We start from the raw sequence: 20,569 nt of genomic DNA, 5'->3' as shown, positions 1-20,569 counted from the left end.
TGTGTGGTCCTGCCCACTCGTCTCGTACAGTGTGCCTAAGGGATGCTGCGTTCCTGGAATGCTATACAACAATTCAAGCACATAATATTAATAGTTTTATTTCAATAAAGTAGATTCACAAACTTTGAAATAAAAATGGTGTCGCAAGCGATGGACGACCTGCAACATAAATCCGAATCCTTTGCTATATATAATGTTCATGGAAGTTTACAAAACAGTTTGTGGATCACTAATAACTGCTGTTCTCATACATTCTTCTAGGCCGTGCCAATACTCCGTGAATACTGGCAGGAGCGGCGCTTATATTCACTTCGGCTAGATACCGCTCCTATCGTGGTGACGTCATGGTCAGCGCCCTATTGGCCGACGTCGTTTCACCGCCTTCTCTTCTCTTGCTTTCTTCATCTTCGTTCTGGGGCTTGTGCTTACGCCAGAACATTCCCCGCCCCCCACCCCCACCCCCAAAGCGATGGACCGACACCCCCGGGATAACAAGGCCGTCCAGCAGTGTTAGTGACGTCACACTAAGCGGCCCATAGCCGACGCAGCAGTCCACGGACACCTCCGTACAGACGGGCCTGATGCTGACGATCTTCTGTCCGTCATACAGAAAGGAGCCAACTATAATTCGAACCAAAGACCAAATTATATATATTCTTGTAAACAGCATAAAGGTTCATAACGAAATACCGATTACATATACGGGCAGGAATAAGTTTAATCGATTGAGGAACTTTGCCACTATTTTATAATTGTCAGAACACTATTTAGCTTTAAAACTCGCATACGGGTGATGACAAATGCCAACTGACAGCAGGACTTAACATTTTCAAGCTATTACACTGAAAGCAAATTATCTTAAACACTGTCATACATAGCAAAACCCTCACAACTTTCGTTTACAATAAGGTAACTAGAGTTCGCTTTATCTCATAAAACACATGACTATTGTGAATTTACTCATATGTTCATGGTGACAGCTCTTTTCAATAATTTTTACAAGTGTATCCCCAGTAACAAAGAATGGAAACAAAAGATAGATATCAAATATTCTCCTTTTAACATAGACATCACTGAACACAAGATTCTGTCTTGCACTGTGATACTAAGGGACTGCTCTTTCCTTTAAGGAAATCCTGACAATTTGAAGTTCACTCTGCTATTGAAGATACACTTCTTGAAACAATATTAAAAATGTTATGAAAGGTAAGGAAATGAAAAACAACCAAGTGCGTTATTTTGTGGACTGGCAAGACAGACACTCCACTAGGACGGGAGGCCGAAGGGCACGCGTTTAAGCTCACGCAGGATGGCTTGAGGTCTGGAACAGGACAAGGAATTGAGACTAGCAAAAAAAAGGTGCGTAGCTTCCGGAATACTTAACTTTAATCCATAATGGGTGAACATCGGTCTGACGGTACATGCATCACAAGATAAATAGCAAATGATAATGGTGCCTTGCTAGGTCGTAGCAAATGACGTAGCTGAAGGCTATGCTAACTATCGTCTCGGCAAATGAGAGCGTAATTTGTCAGTGAACCATCGCTAGCAAAGTCGGCTGTACAACTGGGGCGAGTGCTAGGAAGTCTCTCTAGACCTGCCGTATGGCGGCGTTCGGTCTGCAATCACTGATAGTGGCGACACGCGGGTCCGACGTATACTACCGGACCGCGGCCGATTTAAAGGCTACCACCTAGCAAGTGTGGTGTCTGGCGGTGACACCACACATTACATGTAAGAATGTGAGCAAAGGCTGAGGCTCTCTTTACTTACCATTTTCAATCTCTCTACAGCTTATTTCCTTGTAGAAATCACCAACTGCAAGTGTCATTATTGCTGTCTGTTACTAACAAAGTGCTTTTCTATTTAGAAAACCTGACAATTTGATGTTCATTCTGGTACTGAAGATAAACACTTTTCAGAGGAGTTCTAGTACTTATTCCTGCCCGTATATGTAATCGGTATTTCGTTATGAACCTTTATGCTGTTTACAAGAATATATATAATTTGGTCTTTGGTTCGAATTGTAGTTGGCTCCTTTCTGTATGACGGACAGAAGATCGTAAGCATCAGGCGCGTCTGTACGGAGGTGTCCGTGGACTGCTGCGTCGGCTATGGGCCGCTTTGTCTGACGTCACAAACACTGCTGGGCGGCCTTGTTATCCCGGGGGTGTCGGATGGACCGTCGTCGTGTAGGTAGTGCGACCACGGCGGGGAAGGCAGGAGTGTGAGCACAACGCCGGGTCGGAAGCTGTGGCTGCAGGGGACGTACCGCGCCATCCGTCGTGCACTCTTGCGGGGACGTCCTCCGGAAAACGACTTGATGGGTACGGGCCCAACTCCTGCAGCCATGGACCAGATGAAGGTGGCGACTGCTGTAGTGTGGTCGTGTCCAGCTCCATCGGTAGGACGAGAAGAGGCAAAGGCTCCGTCCCCAAGGGGTCGTCCCGCGGTGTCGTTATGATACCCTCTGGCGGCTGCTGTGGCCGCGCTGTTAGCTGGGTCCGTGAATATGGTGTAACATCCACGTGACAAATTTTTGGCTACAGTGCGAAGAGAGGAAATTATGCCTCTACAGTTATAAACATTATGTATTCGACGTATGAAAAAACAGTGAAAACTTATAAGTATTAATTATTTATATAATATTCTATGATGTAATTAGACATATCGATGTGTATCATACAAAGACAATGATAATTGTAATTTCCTTTTATGATCTGCGTTTGTCTTCTTTTGTTTTTACCTTTCGTTGGATGGCTTTTGTAGATTGCGGACGCGTATCAAACTGAGGTCTGTGAAGAAACTGTCATTATTTGTTAATTATTACTTGAAAATAGTGTTCATTATTATTATAAATATGAGTGAATAATTATTTGTAACTTTAATTCCTCTCTCATAAGCATTATCTGTGTTCATTGTTTCTTTCCGCTGCAAGGAGCGCAGCCATTGATGATAGCGATTTGTATCGCGTTTTTGTCTGTGTTTTCCTTAGAAACAAATGAAATGTTTCCTTGATGAAGTCTAAATAGTGGACAATACGAAATTAGATTTTACAGCGTTTAATAAGCATTTTAAGTATTTACTTATTTGCTCTAACAATAGAAAGTCTCTATCAATTGTCTGCCGTCATCTTAACAATTATCTCAGCGGCAAATTCAAATTTAAATTACGCAATTCTGCAGAATAAATGCCGAAGGTAATACAAATGTGTAAAAATAAATGTGCACCGGTGGTCCCGAACTCATTTTATATGAAAATGATTCTAATCAGATTGGTTCTTTAAAAACAGTGCTCATAGCACGATCGTTATAACAAACTTTTCTAGCTGATGTATGGAGCCGAAATTAATTATGCACGAGTTGCGAAGAATATTGTTTCAGGTAACATACGTCAGTGTTGTGCGCGGCTGATATTCGGTGGTTTTAATGATCATCTTGCTGAAGATAACTGCTTCCATCTTAATTAATAGTTGTAAGGAATCTGTTGTATGAACTGTGATTTAGTGACACTTAACACAACTTACAGACAACACTTTAACACGATGTTAACTAGGAGTTCTTTAGCAACTTGATCAAATCTTTAGCCGGGAGAAAAATTATTTAGTAATTACTCAGTGTAATATAATAAGATTATGATATCCATTTACAAATTAGTTAAATACCAAACCACTGAATAACACAGCGAACGCCACACTGGCGCCCAACGTGGGGCCACCAATGCACATTTAGTCATTTTAATAATTGAAATTGTGATCTATTACAGGTACGGGGTACCAAAACAAACTATTAATCATTGTTTATTTATTTGTTTCATGAGCATTTACATCTTCCTACCGAACTGCTGTACGAATCTGTATCTACATTAGTGCCAGACACAAGAGTAACTTCACATAAGCAGTGCAGTCCACTACTGTCAATCAATACAGCTACGAACAGTTGTGCATGTTCACATCATTTACAGCAGCACTCCAACAACATTCGCTGCGTGTGCAATTTCGTATTCAAATCAGCACCTGCAGCCATAAGTTGTAATAATTGAATATTCTGGCTGCGAAAATAACATTTTTGAAGTGTTATTTGTGTGTATGTGTTAGTTGTAAGATAATTTTGTGTCAATTGGTTCTTGTCAGTGATTTATATATTTGTTGTGCGATATTGGTGATAGAATGATTAAACAAAAGAAAAATAAACCGAATGAGCATACTGATGAAGAGATGACATCAGAGACTCAGGTAGAACAATCTACCCATATTTCTGTCGAATTATTAGAAAATTTAATTATGAACGATAATTTAGAAACTGATGTCCCGAGTGATAGTAAAACCGAGGAGTTGCCAAAACAAACTGACACTCCTGCAATCAACCAGTTAGGAATTAATAACAATATTTCTTCTGGGCAACGGGCAGAAGTTAGCAATGCTCAAGCTATGTCCATACAGGATATGCTAACAGCATTATTTGAAAAGTTTACTATTAAAGAGCAGGATTGTGAAAAACAACGTGAGCTTAAAGAGCAGGAGCGTGAAAAACAACGCGAGCTTAAAAGAGCAGGAGCGTGAAAGACAACGTCAGCAGGAAAAGGAAAAACGTAGATAGGAAAAGCTTATAGAAAAGCAGCAACAGGAGCTCAGGCCCAAGAAAAGAAAAAGAAATTTATGGAAAATATAAACACTATTTTTCTGGAAAGAGAAAAAGAAATTGTCCGTAGGATAAATCAAGTGTTGGTCGATCGTGATAATGCTATTACTACCCATTTTAAGCAGGAGATCGATGCAGTAAAAACCACTATTGATCCGTTAACAAACATTCCAGTTCAGGTCAATAGTCTTCAAACTGAAGTAGATAGACTAGATAACCAATTCAAAGCCTTGGCTGCCGCGGTGGAAACAATGCAGGAGGATATTCCCTCGGAAATCCGAAAGCAAGTCCGAACAGAAGTAGCTAGGGTGCTTAGCTCTGAAAATCAAAACTTTGAGAATCTGACAGTATGCAGTAATGACAACACTGGTACTGACAGGCAAAAGATCGCAGATAATCTGACGGCGATTATTAATGCACCACAAAGAAGACCAAATTTTGGTAATCAACCGATATTACCAGAGCAATATGTGACACCAAGGAACAATAATAGTGGAATAGAATGTATTTGTAATAAAGTAACCACACCACCTGCGAATGATAGCAATTCCATGCACTTAACTACTTTGATGCATGAAGAAAGCCTAATTAAGCAAAGAGAGTTTCAAATATTTAACGAAGAAAGCAAGAAAAACATACATCCTGTAGTTTTCATTCGAAACTTCAAAAGTGTTCTTCCAAAATCATGGTCGGGAGAACAGAAAATACAGTTTGCGGTTTCACATATTTCTGGTGATGCGTCGCTCTGGGCATTAAATGCAGCAGAAACTTGCAAGACTTTCCACGACTTTGAGAAGGCGTTCCTTGATCAGTTCTGGTCAGCGTCTACTCAAGAGCGACTCCGTAAATTTGCTTACAATGCAGAAATGTGCAATCCGAAGTCAGGTTCCTTAAGAAAGTACTTTGAAAAATATATTAACATGACCCGGTACTGGGATGAGCCAGTAACGACCAGAGACTTATTGCGAGTGTTAAAAGCTAGATTACCCACACATATTAGAGAAAAATTATTTAATGTTACATACACCGATCTGAAAGAATTTCTGTCTGCAATTGATTCTCTGGATCTAGTGCAAGAAGAAAAAATTCTGTCGTGATCAGCAATAATAATAGTCCTAATAGAAAAAATTCATGGCATGGAAATAATGGAAATAGGGGCGAAGGCAGTTCAAAGAAAAATAAAAGTAAAGTTTATAGTAACGGAAAATACAATAATAATAATAATAGTAGTAATAGGAATCCATACAACCAAAATTTTGGTTATCCTAATAATAATAGCTGTAATTATCTAAAGGCCGAAGAACACCAACAACCGAATGGTAATCAGAGGCCGTACCACAATGAAAACCCAAACAATAACAATAGCAACCGAAAGAGACGAAATGACAACAGGTCAGACAGTCCTTATAAAGACAAGCCTAGAAATACGCGGGGTGACAGTGAATATTGGCGACAGCCAGGGCCAAGTCATTAGCAGCCGCAGCAAAATTCTATCAATTCAGGTCAGCCAATAAATTATGTACAGGCTATACCTATACCAAGCAATCAATATCCACCGTGGTGGGATCTAAGCAGGCCTCCTCCGACTGAAAACTCACAAAATGTTAGAATATTGGAGGTACCTTCGGAAACAAAACAAAACACTCAGAAGCCAACAAACTAATTTCGGTCCCTGTAGGTCTTCGCCAGGTGACCGAGGCCATCAATAAAGCCAATAGGTCGACAGAACAAAAAATAAACATGATACGGTATCAGGATGGCAACAGGATCGAAGATGAGCTCTATCAGGAACCTGCTGTCTCTGATAAGCCACAAAGGGAAAATATCCAAGCAAGTGTCACCGGAGCTGTAAATGGTGTAACAACTACTATTCTGCTTGACACAGGTGCGAATGTATCAGTTATGAACACGTAGTTTTTCAAGAAGGTATCGGAGATAAGGAGAATGCCGATTTTGCCGGTTGCAAATTGTAAGGTTATAGGGGCATTGGGAAAAAAGGCACAGAGTATAAAATACCAGACACAGGTGGAAGTTTCCTTGGGAAATGATTGCTTATTATGCACGTTCCTACTAATGGATAACTTGCCAGTACCGGTGCTTCTGGGTCTTGAGTTCCTTCGGCAAAGAGAAGCTGTAATTGATCTCGCCCGTGGGACATGTGCACTTAAGTACCAACAGCGACCCATAACATTAATGCTGAATCGGGAGATCGGTGCGAACCTTCCGCTGATGAGAAAAATGAATCTTTCTGTCAGCAAACAGAAGTTGTTAGTGTTGGATCATAAGCACCCACAGATGTGTCACAAAAACCGAAATAACGATGCACCCAGCAACGTGAGTGACATCGTCACAACAATAGAAGAGAAAGTACAGGAGGCAATTTGCATTAATGCTTCAGAAGCTAGACAATTAACAGATTATTATCCGGATACCTCGAAGTATTCACGGAACGCCCTGGAATCATAAAAGATTACCAGTATAATATGAAGGTATATCCACACAAGACCTATTGCAGAGCATCTTACTCGGTCCCCTGGACTAAGAAAAACGAAGTGGTGAAAGAAATCCGAAAAATGGTGGATTGGGGCATTATTGAAACATCTAATTCGCCATATAGCAGTCCCCTATTAGCAATAACCAAAGCAGATAAAAGTATACGTTTAGTTCTCGACGCACGAGACATCAATAAGATTATAGTGCCAGTGCGAACGAGACCTGAAAATTTAGACGAACAAATCCAGAAGTTCTGTTGTATGAACTGTGATTTAGTGACACTTACACAACTTACAGACAACAATTTAACACGAGGTTAACTTGGAGTTCTTTAGCAACTTGATCAAATCTTTAGCCGGGAGAAAAATTATTTAGTAATTACTTAATGTAATAAAATAAGATTATCATTTCCATTTACAAATTAGTTAAATACCAAACCACTGAATAACACAGCGAACGCTACACTGGGGGAAGAAAGACTGAAAGATCATCGTGGACAAGACAGAGGCGACGTTGATTTTGATGGTGGCGCTGCAATCCATCAGGACTTGAAAGAAGGTTCATGCAAGCAGCAAGTCGACGGATAGTCTCACCTCGCGCCCATCGTCTGCTGCCGCTAAAAACCCTGTAAAAGGGTTCCACGAGGCGCTAAGTGATGCTTCCGGCCTTCCTTCGGCGCCGGTTGCTGAGGAGGGTGGAGCAGGTGTCCGATGGCGGCGGCCATGAAGCAATTCCGCCAGCAATGGTGCATCTCGGGGTGCGAACGATATGAGGCCAGAAACAGCAGCAATGTTTGATCCCTGGTGTATGCGGAGCGACGTTTGGCCATCTGCTGCTGGAATGTTGTGACAAATCGTTCCGCTTCGCCGTTTGACTGTGGATGGAACGGTGCCCTCGTTACATGCCGTATGCCATTGCGCTCACAGAGTGTTTGAAATTCATTTGACGTGAACTGAGGACCGATGTCTAACACAATTACTTCGGGTAAACTTTCTAGGCAAAAAGTCGATGACAACACCTGAATTGTGCTAGGTGACGTTGTCGAGTTCATTGGCACAGCAAAAGGAAACTTGCTATGCGAGGCAACCACAATCGACCGACGCGTGTTCCAAAAAGGTCCCGCAAAGTCTATGTGCACACGTCGCCATGGTGATTGCTACTGAGGCCAAGCAGGGAATTTTTGTGGGGGAGCGGACTGATCTTCCTCGCATGCGTGATACTGTGACGTCATCTGTTCTATTTGGGTGTCCATACCCTGCCAAGTACAGTGTCGACGCGCTAACTATTTCGTACGAACAGTCCCCCAGTGTCCTTGGCAAAGTAACTGAAAAACCTCTTTTTGCAAAGCTTTAGGGATCAACGCACGTGACTGTCCACTGTCATTTTGAAGAAGAATCACACCTTTCTGTACAACGAGGCACACCACAGAGTTCTTTATGCAGTGCAAGGAACGAGGCCAAGATGTGCGAATGTAGTTGAGCAAAATGTTCAAAACTGGAGCAGCGTCCGTTGGCCTGTGCAGTTTTCTTATAGTTCAGCGGAAAAGACTGAAGCAATTCGAAATCCTGAGCATCGATGTGACAACAAGATGCAGAAGTAGCGTCAAAGTCCGTATCAGGACCAATCGGGAGACGTGAAAGCGCGCCCGCATTACCACGTTGAGCTGTCGGACGATACACAATCTCGTACTGGTACTGAGACAACAACAAAGCCGATCTTTGCAATTTTTGCGCCGTTCGTACAGGAACCGGATTCGTCGGATGAAACAAGGACTGCAAAGACTTGTAATGCGTTACTAAGTAGAATTTTCTGCCATACAAATAGTAGTGAAATTTGGTGACACCATACACAATAGCCAAAGCCTCTTTCTCAATTCCTGAGCAGGTACACTGAGCTTTGGAAACACTTTTGATACGAAAGCCATAGGCCTGTCTTTATCACCATTTCTGTGCGATAGCACTGCACCGATTCCGTAAGAGGAAGCTCAACTTTCAATACGACTGGTTTTCCGGATCTAAGTGAAGTAAGCATCTATCAGCGAGCAATTCATCTTTAAGTATTTGAAAAGTTATGTAGCACTCATCTGTCCAAAAAAAGGAGACATTCTTGAGGCGCAAGCGATGCAATGGAGCTGCGATTTGTGCAGCATTTGGTATGAACCGAATATAATAGTTCGTTTCCGTTATGACTGGCTGCAATTCTGTGATATTGAGAGGAACTGGCAAATCCCATATAGCTAACAAGGGAACCTCCCCATCGCACCCCCCTCAGATTTAGTTATAAGTTGGCACAGTGGATAGGCCCTGAAAAACTGAACACAGATCAATTGAGAAAACAGGAAGAAGTTGTGTGGAACTGTGAAAAAATAAGCAAAATATACAAACTGAGTAGTTCATGGGAAGATAGGCAACATCAAGGACACTGGAAGCGCAGGAGCGCCGTGGTCTCATTCCAGAACGAAGATGTCCCAACAGGAAGACGTTCGAAGCAATTGATCGGCGTCTTTGGGAGCACGGAATATTCCAGCCTATGACTCGCGACTGGGGAAGACCTAGAACGACGAGGACACCTGCAATGGACGAGGCAATTCTTCGTGCAGTTGACGATAACCCTAATGTCAGCGTCACAGAAGTACAAGGTAACGTTGATCACCTCACTGTATGGAGAGTGCTACGGGAGAACCAGTTGTTTCCGTACCATGTACAGCGTGTGCAGGCACTATCAGCAGCTGATTGGCCTCCACGGGTACACTTCTACGAATGGTTCATCCAACAATGTGTCAATCCTCATTTCAGTGCAAATGTTCTCTTTACGGATAAGGCTTCATTGCAACGTGATCAAATTGTAAATTTTCACAATCAACATGTGTGGGCTGACGAGAATCCGCACGCAATTGTGCAATCACGTCATCAACACAGAATTTCTGTGAACGTTTGGGCAGGCATTGTTGGTGATGTCTTGATTGGGCCCCATGTTCTTCCACCTACGCTCAATGGAGCACGTTATCATGATTTCATGCGGGATACTCTACCTGTGCTGCTAGAACATGTGCCTTTACAAGTACGACACAACATGTGGTTCATGCACGATGGAGCCCCTGCACATTTCAGTCGAAGTGTTCGTACGCTTCTCAGCAACAGATTCGGTGACCGATGGATTGGTAGAGGCGGACCAATTCCATGGCCTCCACGCTCTCCTGACCTCAACCCTCTTCACTTTCATTTATGGGGGCATTTGAAAGCTCTTGTCTGCGCAACCCCGGTACCAAATGTAGAGACTCTTCGTGCTCGTATTGTGGACGGCTGTGATACAACACGCCATTCTCCGGGGCTGCATCAGCGCCTCAAGGATTCCATGCGACGGAGGGTGGATGCATGTATCCTCGCTAACGGAGGACATTTTGAACATTTCCTGTAACAAAGTGTTTGAAGTCACGCTGGTACGTTCTGTTGCTGTGTGTTTCCATTCCATGATTAATGTGATTTGATGAGAAGTACTAAAATGAGCTCTAACATGGAAAGTAAGCGTTTCCGGACAAATGTCCACATAACATATTTTCTTTCTTTGTATGAGGAACGTTTCCTGAAAGTTTGGCCGTACCTTTTTGTAACACCCTGTATATGCAAGTTTGACACACAGTTTGTGGATCACTAATAACGGCTCTCCTAGTACACTCTGCCAGGCCGTGCTAATACTCCGCAAATACTGTCCACTAATGCCCATTCAAGTGTATCAGGAGCGGCGCTTATATTTACGTCGGCCAGATGGCACTCCTATCGTGGTGATGTCCTGGTCAGCGCAGTATTGGCCGACGTCGTCTCACCGCCTTCTCTTCTCTTCCTTTCTTCATCTTCGTTCCGGCGCTCGTAGTTACGCCAGAACAAAGGGCAAGAACGAATGAAGCGGGGGTAAGTACAGCAGCTCACTTATTTATAGCAGGGACTGGTTAGAAATTTCAGTTTTACATCATTCACCGTATTCATTGAAATGGGGATGGGGGAGGGGTAATAGGGAAATGGATACGATTAAGGATGCAGGAGGTGCTGTTGATTTCAGATAGTTCATAAGTTTACATAGTTAGTGGAGTTGGGGTGGTGGTGGCTCTGAGCGCTATGGGACTCAACAGCTGAGGTCATCAGTCCCCTAGAACTTAGAACTACTTAAACCTAACTAACCTAAGGACATCACACACATCCATGCCCGAGGCAGGATTCGAACCTGCGACCGTAGCGGCCACGTGGTTCCAAACTGTAGCGCCTAGAACCGCACGGCCACACCGGCCGGCAGTGGAGTTGGGGAAGTGCACTCAAGGGAGTATTGTTGTCTGCCGAGACATGCCGCTACAGACTGATATGCAGACATGAAGCAAGTGTTTTTAGGAGAGAAAAGGAAATCTTTCCCATACGGTCTTACTTCCAGCAGATAGGGAAGCATTAGCTGTACTCGCCAGAAACTGTGTTAGCAAATTGCTAGGCGGAAGGGAAACTAGAGGGGTTGAGAAAATTAGAGTTGCAGGGAAGCGGTATTATCATTAACGATACGACTTGTGATGTAGTTGCCAAAGATTTCTGTCTTCTTTACTCACTAGTACGACTGTTATGACACTGACACAGATTACATTGTCTTGCACGGAAGGGTCTCTCAGAGTATTACCTACCCAGAATTTAACTTACATTAATGACGCTCTAAACCCTGAACTTATACAATCATTAGACAGATTTTTCGAACCACAGCAGGGGAAAATTTCAATGGAGCATATGTCATAACATGTGTTCAAAATTAGCAAGGAAATTGGCAGCACAAGATTATAGCGATAAGCGTTTCAGCTACCAGTTCTGGTTTGTTTCTAGAAGTGATTTGCATATTTTATTTCCGTAATAAACGCAGACGTGCACAGTTAGAGATCCTCTGACACATCAGTTGCCATTAGCGTGGTTAGCCGGCATAGGCCGAGGGAACAGTCGATGAAAGTAAAACATCTGTGTTAAGTAATATGAGCATTAGATTAAAGATTATACTGTAATCATTTCCTGGAGACTGCACTTTAAAATGAACTCCTGTTAGTAGTGGATAAGGTAGAAACCCATGTGGGACAGCTCATTGTTGAACCTGGGTGTTGCCATCACCACGCTCTGAAGACTTTTTGGGTTCAGTCTAATTCCAATTAAATACTCGTCTTGGGAAGTTTGGGACGAATATTTGAAAAAAAGGGAGGTGTTCTGTGCCTCTTAACGTTTTATTTCTAAGGTGGGCAGGCAGTAGAGACCAACACGGGCAGTGTGCTAATTAAGTCAGTGGACGGTATTGTTGACCTCACAACAAAACACTCCAGACAGAGGGGAATTTGCGACACTGGTCAGAGGTCGAGCGAATGGGATAGCTAACACAATCTGACCAAAAGCGAAGTAATGCTTTGCAATTCGGGCATTTGCATGTTACTGAGAAACTAACACTTTGAAAATTTAACCAGGCCTAGCAAGCTGTGCTCGGCACAGAGCAAGCTACGAAAAGTTGACAGGACAAGTAACATAAAAGAAATTTAATCCATTAAATTTCAGGCACGCAGCCGTGCAAACACTATTACTTCAACTTATATTATGATCGCATATCGTCTGGACATCCTCAGAGCGAGTCGCAACACTGACACCCGTGTTTTTTTATTTATTTGTTAGTATTTCATCCTCCCCTATTCTTTGTGGGCGGGTGTCGGAGTGGACTGGCTGTGGTACAAATAAGATGATTTCCAACGAGTAGAACTTCAATGCTAGCTTAGATGCTAAAAAGAGAGAAAAGGAGACATATGTTTTACAACTTTCAATTTTTTTTGAAAATTTGAAGTGAATAGGAAATATAAATAATATAATGGTGTATAATACTGTCTGCATGAATTGATTAAGGCACTTGAAACAATGAACACGGCAGAAGGTACACTGACCATTAAAAAGGGTAGATTCAGAGAGGGTTGGAGGATATACTTAAGGGGGAGTCCATGGTCTGGGCAAGGGAGACAGTTGAAATTTCTTTGGGAGAGGATGTGGAGCATGTGTAGTTGAAAGGTTGGTGAAATGTGTTGATAGAGGCACGGCAGTACACTAGGATTGTAAAGGAGATGGGACACAATAGAATTATAGGATTCGATTTTACGGATGGTGTAGGTTATTTGGAGGTGTTCGATGTGAGTGAGGAGAGGTGGGAATTTGAGGAGTTGGTAAAGGACCGTTGTGGGGGAAGGTAAGCAGGTGTAGGAAACAAGGCAGAGAGCATGGCCTACAAGGATTTGAAGAGGTCTATAGAACTTACGAGGGGCACAGATTCATGCAACATTTGCATAGCAAAGGACAGGGCAGAATGGGGATTTGTATCTATGAAGGACAGAGGAGGGTCATATTCTCGATGCTCATCTGGTTAGTAGTTTCAGTCTATTGTGGGCTTTCTGTGTAATTATTAGTAGGTTAGGTTTCCATGTTAGTTGCTCGTCGAAGATTGGTCCAAAAATGGTGACATAGAAGTCATGGAGATGGAAGGTGCAAGTGGTGTGTCCTGTAATTATTGCTTGGATTTTGGAGGGGCTTAATCTTAAGGAGCTATTGTTTGCACCAGGAGGTAAACTGATTGAGGTGAAGTTGGAGGGCTCATTGGGATATCTAGAGTGTAAGATATAAGGCGAGGAAAGTGGTGTCATGAGCTCACTGAAGGAGGCGAACAGGGGGAAAGTGGTTTGAGCATATTGGCAGCGTATAAGAGGTAAAGGAGAGGGAAGGGTACGGAACGTGAGGGCACAACTGCAGTAGGGTGGAAGATATTGGAATTTGTTGTTGTTAACAATGACATACGATGGGCGATAACAAAGAAGGATGCAATAAGGCGAATATAGTTATTTTGAAGAGCAAAAGTGTGGAGTTTTAAAAGGAGACTGGATGGTCATATGCAGTAATATATTTTCTCTTCATAATCTGAGACGAAGATTGCGGATTTATCGTTCTTGAGCTATTGGGAGAGGAGCTGGGTGAAGTTCAGTTGATCATCATCAGAGAAGAAGGAACATAAGCCATATTGAGTAACAGGAAGCAGATGATGTTTGGTGCATATGCTGGTGGATGTATCGGGAGAGGATAGATCCAAAGATCTTACTTAACACTGAGGTGAGGTAGATGGGGAAGTAGGACAAGGTATCAGGGGGGGTTTGTGTCGGTTGATGAAAAGTAGGAATCTGGAGGTTTTCCACGTGTAAAGATAGTAGCCTGTGGAGAGGATAGAGGTATACAGGATTGCGAGGGTGATGAGAAAGGAGACAGGGCATTATTTGAGATAGCGATTGGTAATATGGTCATGACCAATGGATGTGTTACGTTTTTTGTGAAGTATTTGTTTTATGTGCTATGCTGTGACAGTGGCGTTTATCTTGTCTTTTGTATGTTACAAGACGCTGGGAGCCCGGTGTAGGACAATGGTATAAGTGAATTCATGGACAGTAGGGCATTGGTAGAAGTTAAGATGAGAGTCATCAGGGATGAGGAAGATGTGGGAGATATGTGATGCAAAGTGATTGGCTACACTCGAGTCGTTGGGAAAGGGTTGCTGTGAAGGACTGGGTAGTAAGTGATGGGATGAGTGACAGTAAGTCAGAGGAATGCTCTCCAGTACTTGTAAAAGTTAACTGGGAGTGTAGCATTGAATCTAGTGCATGTATGACACCAGCTCCTGCCTTTATTGACAGTGAAAAAATTTCTGATGTATTTCTATATTTTCCAGTGGCATGTGATTGTATTAAAGTCACAAGTCCAAAAGAAGGAACGATATAAATGAAGGGATTCATGGAGGATTACAGCTGATGGTGGGAGGGTGGAGCAATGAGAATTATAGTTTTAGTAGGGATTTGGTTGGAGATATCTTTTGACAAGGTCTGTTGCAGGGAGGCTGTGGCATGGGTTATATCATCAGATTGCCAGAAGGTTATGGGGTGGCTTCCAATCTAGGTATTTATAGATTTCTGGTAGGGATTCCAGTTACCAAAGGAGTAGCCATGGACAACATTTGGATGGAGATTGGGATGGGGTACTTGGGGATGGGGTAGTGTGTGAGGAGGAGAGGTAAGTGTTCACTTCCAATTGGATCAAGGACTTCTGCAGTGAGGTGCCCGAGGAGGTTGGGAGGTATTTGGATGACATCGCAGGTGGTGTTGCTTTCAGGACATGAGGGCTGCAGGATGGGGACAATGTGACCTTGGAGGGATTCGGTAAACTGACACTGTCAGCAGGGTTCTGCACGGGATCTACTATGGCTGCTGAGGTAAGTAGCAATAATATAGATGGGAAAGGTATGGTTAATATTGTTAAGGAAATCATAGGGCATGGGATTGTTATGTCAGATGCAAATTTCAGCACATATGTCAGTGAGGGTTTTGGAGAAGGGGCTAAGGATACGGTGTTTGGTGGTATTGTTGAATAAGGATTGTAACTGAGTGTGGACTGGTATGTTAGGAGCTGTGAAGGAATGGTAAGGTGCGAGGCTAACATTGAATAAAACTTCCAGTGTTTCTCAAGGCTAGTAACACTCAAACTGAATTATAGTATCAGTTAACATTCGTTTACCATATGGGGAACAACGAAATCGCTACACTTAGCAACCAGTAAGTAGCGTACTCTATACTGGGCTTATCTGAGCATCTAGATGGGAAAATAGTTATACACACTCTGTAGTTCACTCTATTAGTGTTGAAATACACAGAAATACAAAATGAAGGCGTCTCACGTAAGTAACAGCGCTGCAGTAAGTGGTGAAATTTATTTACCGTATGTAACTGAATTACTAAAAACACAAGAAATACAAGCAAATTATTAACAAATAAGAACATTTATATCATGTGACATAAGTTTTAAATACTATGTAACAGTCATGAACTTGTAGGTACAGTTGGTGCGAGAGTTCGTGAGACCCAATAACACTACCGGCTACTATTAAAATAGTGATATACTGACAGTGTTACTCCTGTGAAAGGATTTTTATTTTGTGAGCGTGACGGTGTGTAGTGTTAAGATATCGCACTAATTTTGTTTCCCTAAAGGTTTCTATTTGAAAGAAAGCAGTACGAGGGTAAATGCGAACCGAACCAAGGTTCTATTAGTTATCTTACAAACCGTAATTCCGTGAAAAGAAACAGTCACCTGCCTAATTAGACAAAGTTCCAACGAGTAATATCATGGTTCATAAAGAAAGTTAACTACTAGGGTTGACTTTATTTCCTGTTGTGCTGATAAGATACTAGACAATAGCACAATTCAGCAATTAATATACCAGTGATTTGACTTGAATCACGCAGGAGGAGTGTTAATACATTTAGGCACACAACTGGCTCTCAATAACATTTACTATCTTTACATAATAGTATGAAGATAATGATAATTATAGGTAAATGATTACTAATGGTGGAGCTCTAGCGACTTGACAATAGGTTCTTTCGTCAATTTAATTATAAGAAATTCCTACTATTAAATTAGTTGTGAAATTATTGCATCTTTTGTACTGATTATTATTTGCTTTCTCAAGCAACATTCACTTCCTTATATTATTTAGCTCAAGTGGGGCATGTGATACCTGGATCTAGTATAGTTCCCGTATTTGCAGCGAGTTGCTTATTCTTGATTGATGTTATTGTACTGTATTATGACGTTGAAATCTGGGTCAACTATTAGCATGGGAACCGAGAAACTAATCTATCTATAAGCTCAGATCGAGGCTGAACGCTTTAGTCACAGTACAATAAGGGAAACATTGTTAAGTACGAAACACTTGAAATGGTAAACACTATCGTTTCAATAAGAAAAATCTTTGAACTGAATACTTTAACTGTCCAATCATGAAAACTACGTGGAGTATTTTTAAACTTACACTCACCAATTGAATATGCACTTTACAGCTCCACAAAGTTTATTAAGTTTTGTTAAGGAAGATAATTCCTTTTCAGTTCAGTAAAACAGGATATTCAGATTCACCTTAGCACCAGGGATGGGACGGTGTCTAAGTAAACGATTAAGGGAAATACGGTGGCTCAGCACAAACTTATTATTAAAAAGAAAGCACATAAGTGGCTCATGAAATTATACAGTGCTCAACTGATAATTTAAGATGAAGGTGGTGTGGTTGCAGCTTCGATCTTTTGCGCTCTTAAAAACAGGCGGTAAGGTGTACATGGCTCGTCCTGTGTTATAGGCTCTGAAAATTCTCACCTTAGCGTCGTATTTTCATAGTACAGGTATGCCATGAATAATAATCCACATTACTTATGCATTTGGGACTATATTATGTAATCTTGCAGTTCTTAGCGCCTCTTTCAGATCTCAAGATGAGCCACCGCCTGACTCAAGCCATAAAGGAATTTTGCAGTTCCACCGCCTAGCTAGTTCCATTTTAAATGATTGCGACTTATTTTCCCTATGCTTGAACCAATAAAATATAACATTTTAGCTCTCTTACAACACATTAATTTTGAAATTGCAATTACATAAATCATCACAAAAATGAATAAAACCTTTACATGGATGTTACAACAAGGAGCATGTTTATACAGAAGTCAAATCAAGTAAACACAAAGAAGATAAGACCATTATAGGTAATATCGATAATGATGCTACAGCCACTCGTCTAATTGTTATGCTCACCTACACAGCTTCACTGTTTCCCCACAGTGTTGATTTGATTTGATTTGATTAATACAGGGAGACAAAAACAACAGTGGTGTTAGCCCACTGTTGTTCACACGGAAACGGAGTTAACTGTGCTATTTCTCTCCCTGCGATTCTAGTGAAGCTAACCGGTATCCTTAAGAAGTAGTGGGAGACCCCTAACTAGTTCCTTACTACACCCGATTTCTTCAGGATCTATCGACCCGAATATCCTGTGTCTTTTGCCAGCCAGAGCTTTGCATTGATAGATTAGATGTGGTGCTTTTGAAACCTCTTCATTAGACAGTCTACACTTTGGGGCTTCTCGCTCTATAGTCATCGTGTGTTGATTTATCTTAAAGTTCCCCTGGCCAGTCATGAGTCCTACCATAAGTTTAATCTATTTCCTGCTCAAATTCAGTATTAAAGGACTTATCTCGAAACGTGGATTCGGCAACATTTGTTTGTCTTGTCTTTATTTTTGGAACTTAGTCGAATATTCTACGTCCTACCTCCTGATCCAGCTACGTAGATTTGATTTCAGCATCGCCTTAGTGATAGGACAGACTGCGATCCAATAAACTGAGTTATCACCCCTGTCCTGGCCAGTCTAGCAGCTTGATCATTGACACTAATTCTTAAGTGACCAGGGACCCACGAAAGGTTCACCCTGTTGCTTTTCCATAGTCTTCCATGGGCTACATGACATTCTGCAGCGATATTTCACTTTGTTGGAAATGCAACGATCCTTGCAACACCTTCGTAAATGCCCCTCCATCCACACTCTGACGCCGGATTATTCCGCCTGAATACCATGGCCAGCTTCCCTACATAGGCTGCTCTCTCTCTCTGTTCTAGACTGTATTCCGTATACTCTGGCCGCAGCGACTTCATCTGTTTTGGATCAGTCAGTAAACCACAGTGTTTGCCTGGACGGTGTCATGGTTCGTTCCTCCAATGTAAAACTTCCAGTTGTTACACTGAAAGATTTGTGATGCAAAAAGACAGCTAGTGTTGCGAATAAGACAGACGTTTATTTTGTAGGTGACCTGTTTTGGTCTAGGACCCATTTTCGTACCAATCTTTAAATAAAAGGGCAAAATTACGACGTATCAGAACGTATGTTTACATTAAGTACGAGTGCAAAGCATAAATCAGTCCGAAATAATATTAAATGATGCCAATGCATTGAGGTCCGGTCCCAAGTTAACATCACTGACTTTAGTTAACGCCTGATACAGGTCAAGTTAAAAACTTAAGAGAGGTGATTCTTTCATAGGTCCGTGATTCTTTTATTTCGGGAAAGGTTGTTTCCAAAGTAAGTCAGAATTTTAAAAACAAGCAAAGCACAAAGAAATGTGTACGCACCGTAAGTGGCACACACACACACACACACACACACACACACACACACACACACACACGTTTTGTATGTGCGCTAATCTGCGTAAGTGAAATGTAATAAAATACTAAGACCTAAAATATAAATTCGTCGAGGGTACTACCTGAAACATATTAGTACATTGTCAAAGAAGGGAAATACACAACGTTGCTATACTATAGCATACACAGTGTAGCATAACTGTGACAAACAGACACCCAAAAAGACAATAAACAAAAAATGTTTAAAAAATAGTATACAAATAAAAGACATCCACAAATCTAAACATTTTTACAATTTAATTGAAATTAAAATTGAGCAATATGCATCCGCATAAAATCATATATAACATTAAGATTGCATACAGCAGCACACAAACCAATAAAATAAACCATAATTATGTTAACAATAGCATTTCGACAAGTAGTGCAGTTACAAGGGAAAGGCCATGGAAAGGGTGTGAAGATGGAGGGGGGAAGGGGAGGACACATAGGGGGCATAGGATTCAACTCTGGGATTCAACACTATCAAGTGCAAGCTGGTCTCAAGGCCCTTAGGACAAATTTTTCAAACCATGTTGTAAACACCCACACATACAGTTTCCATAAGAATGAAGTAAACTAATGTTTTTAGAGAGGATGTATTCATGTCGAAAGTAGCCTGGGGAAGCAGCACCCACAGATATCTGTTAATTGAAGTAAATAATAAACCACAAATGAGAAAGCATTTGGCGATGAGGCGGTGGTGGGCAGTAAACTGCAAGTGAAGTCTAGGATGATCATAGCCAATTAAGGTACAATAAATGTTTAATATGTGTGTGATATAAATGAGCATACATTACAACATTTGTTGTACAAAAAACACATCAAATAAGCACAAATAAACTAATATTTTTAAATAATCTTTGTGTAAGGTGTCAAACAAGTAACACACCTTACATTGAATTTCTGAAACTATTCCGGTTAACTCGAAATTTCACACGACATAGATACGTGAAAACGTGTGAATTTTATTGATGGACAAAGCAAATAAACAAACTGACATTTTGTTAATGTAAACCTAAAATACTCACACTAGTACTTGCACATAAGTAACTTCCCCAACTCAAGCTACAATATACAGTTCTGAGGGAAGGAGAATTTTCAGGACAGAGTGCCTGTCCTGCATTCAGCTGAAACTTTGACAGCGGGACACCTAATGAACACAATGAGATGCTGGAGCCACTGCGTAGACCGCCGGCAAAAGCAGCCCTTGTCCCTGCTTTTAACGATGGCCCTTCGGAAAGTCTTTCTACAAGAACATGCAGGGAGATGCCAAGTAAACGTCCAGAGAAACCCAACTCGAAACATCGGTGACTCACTGTAGCCACCTGTGTTAAAACTCACATGAAAGAA

This window comes from Schistocerca serialis, chromosome 8 (assembly GCF_023864345.2).
Source record: "Schistocerca serialis cubense isolate TAMUIC-IGC-003099 chromosome 8, iqSchSeri2.2, whole genome shotgun sequence".
In the NCBI taxonomy this organism is placed as follows: Eukaryota; Metazoa; Arthropoda; class Insecta; order Orthoptera; family Acrididae; genus Schistocerca; species Schistocerca serialis.
This window is presented reverse-complemented; position numbering follows the sequence as displayed.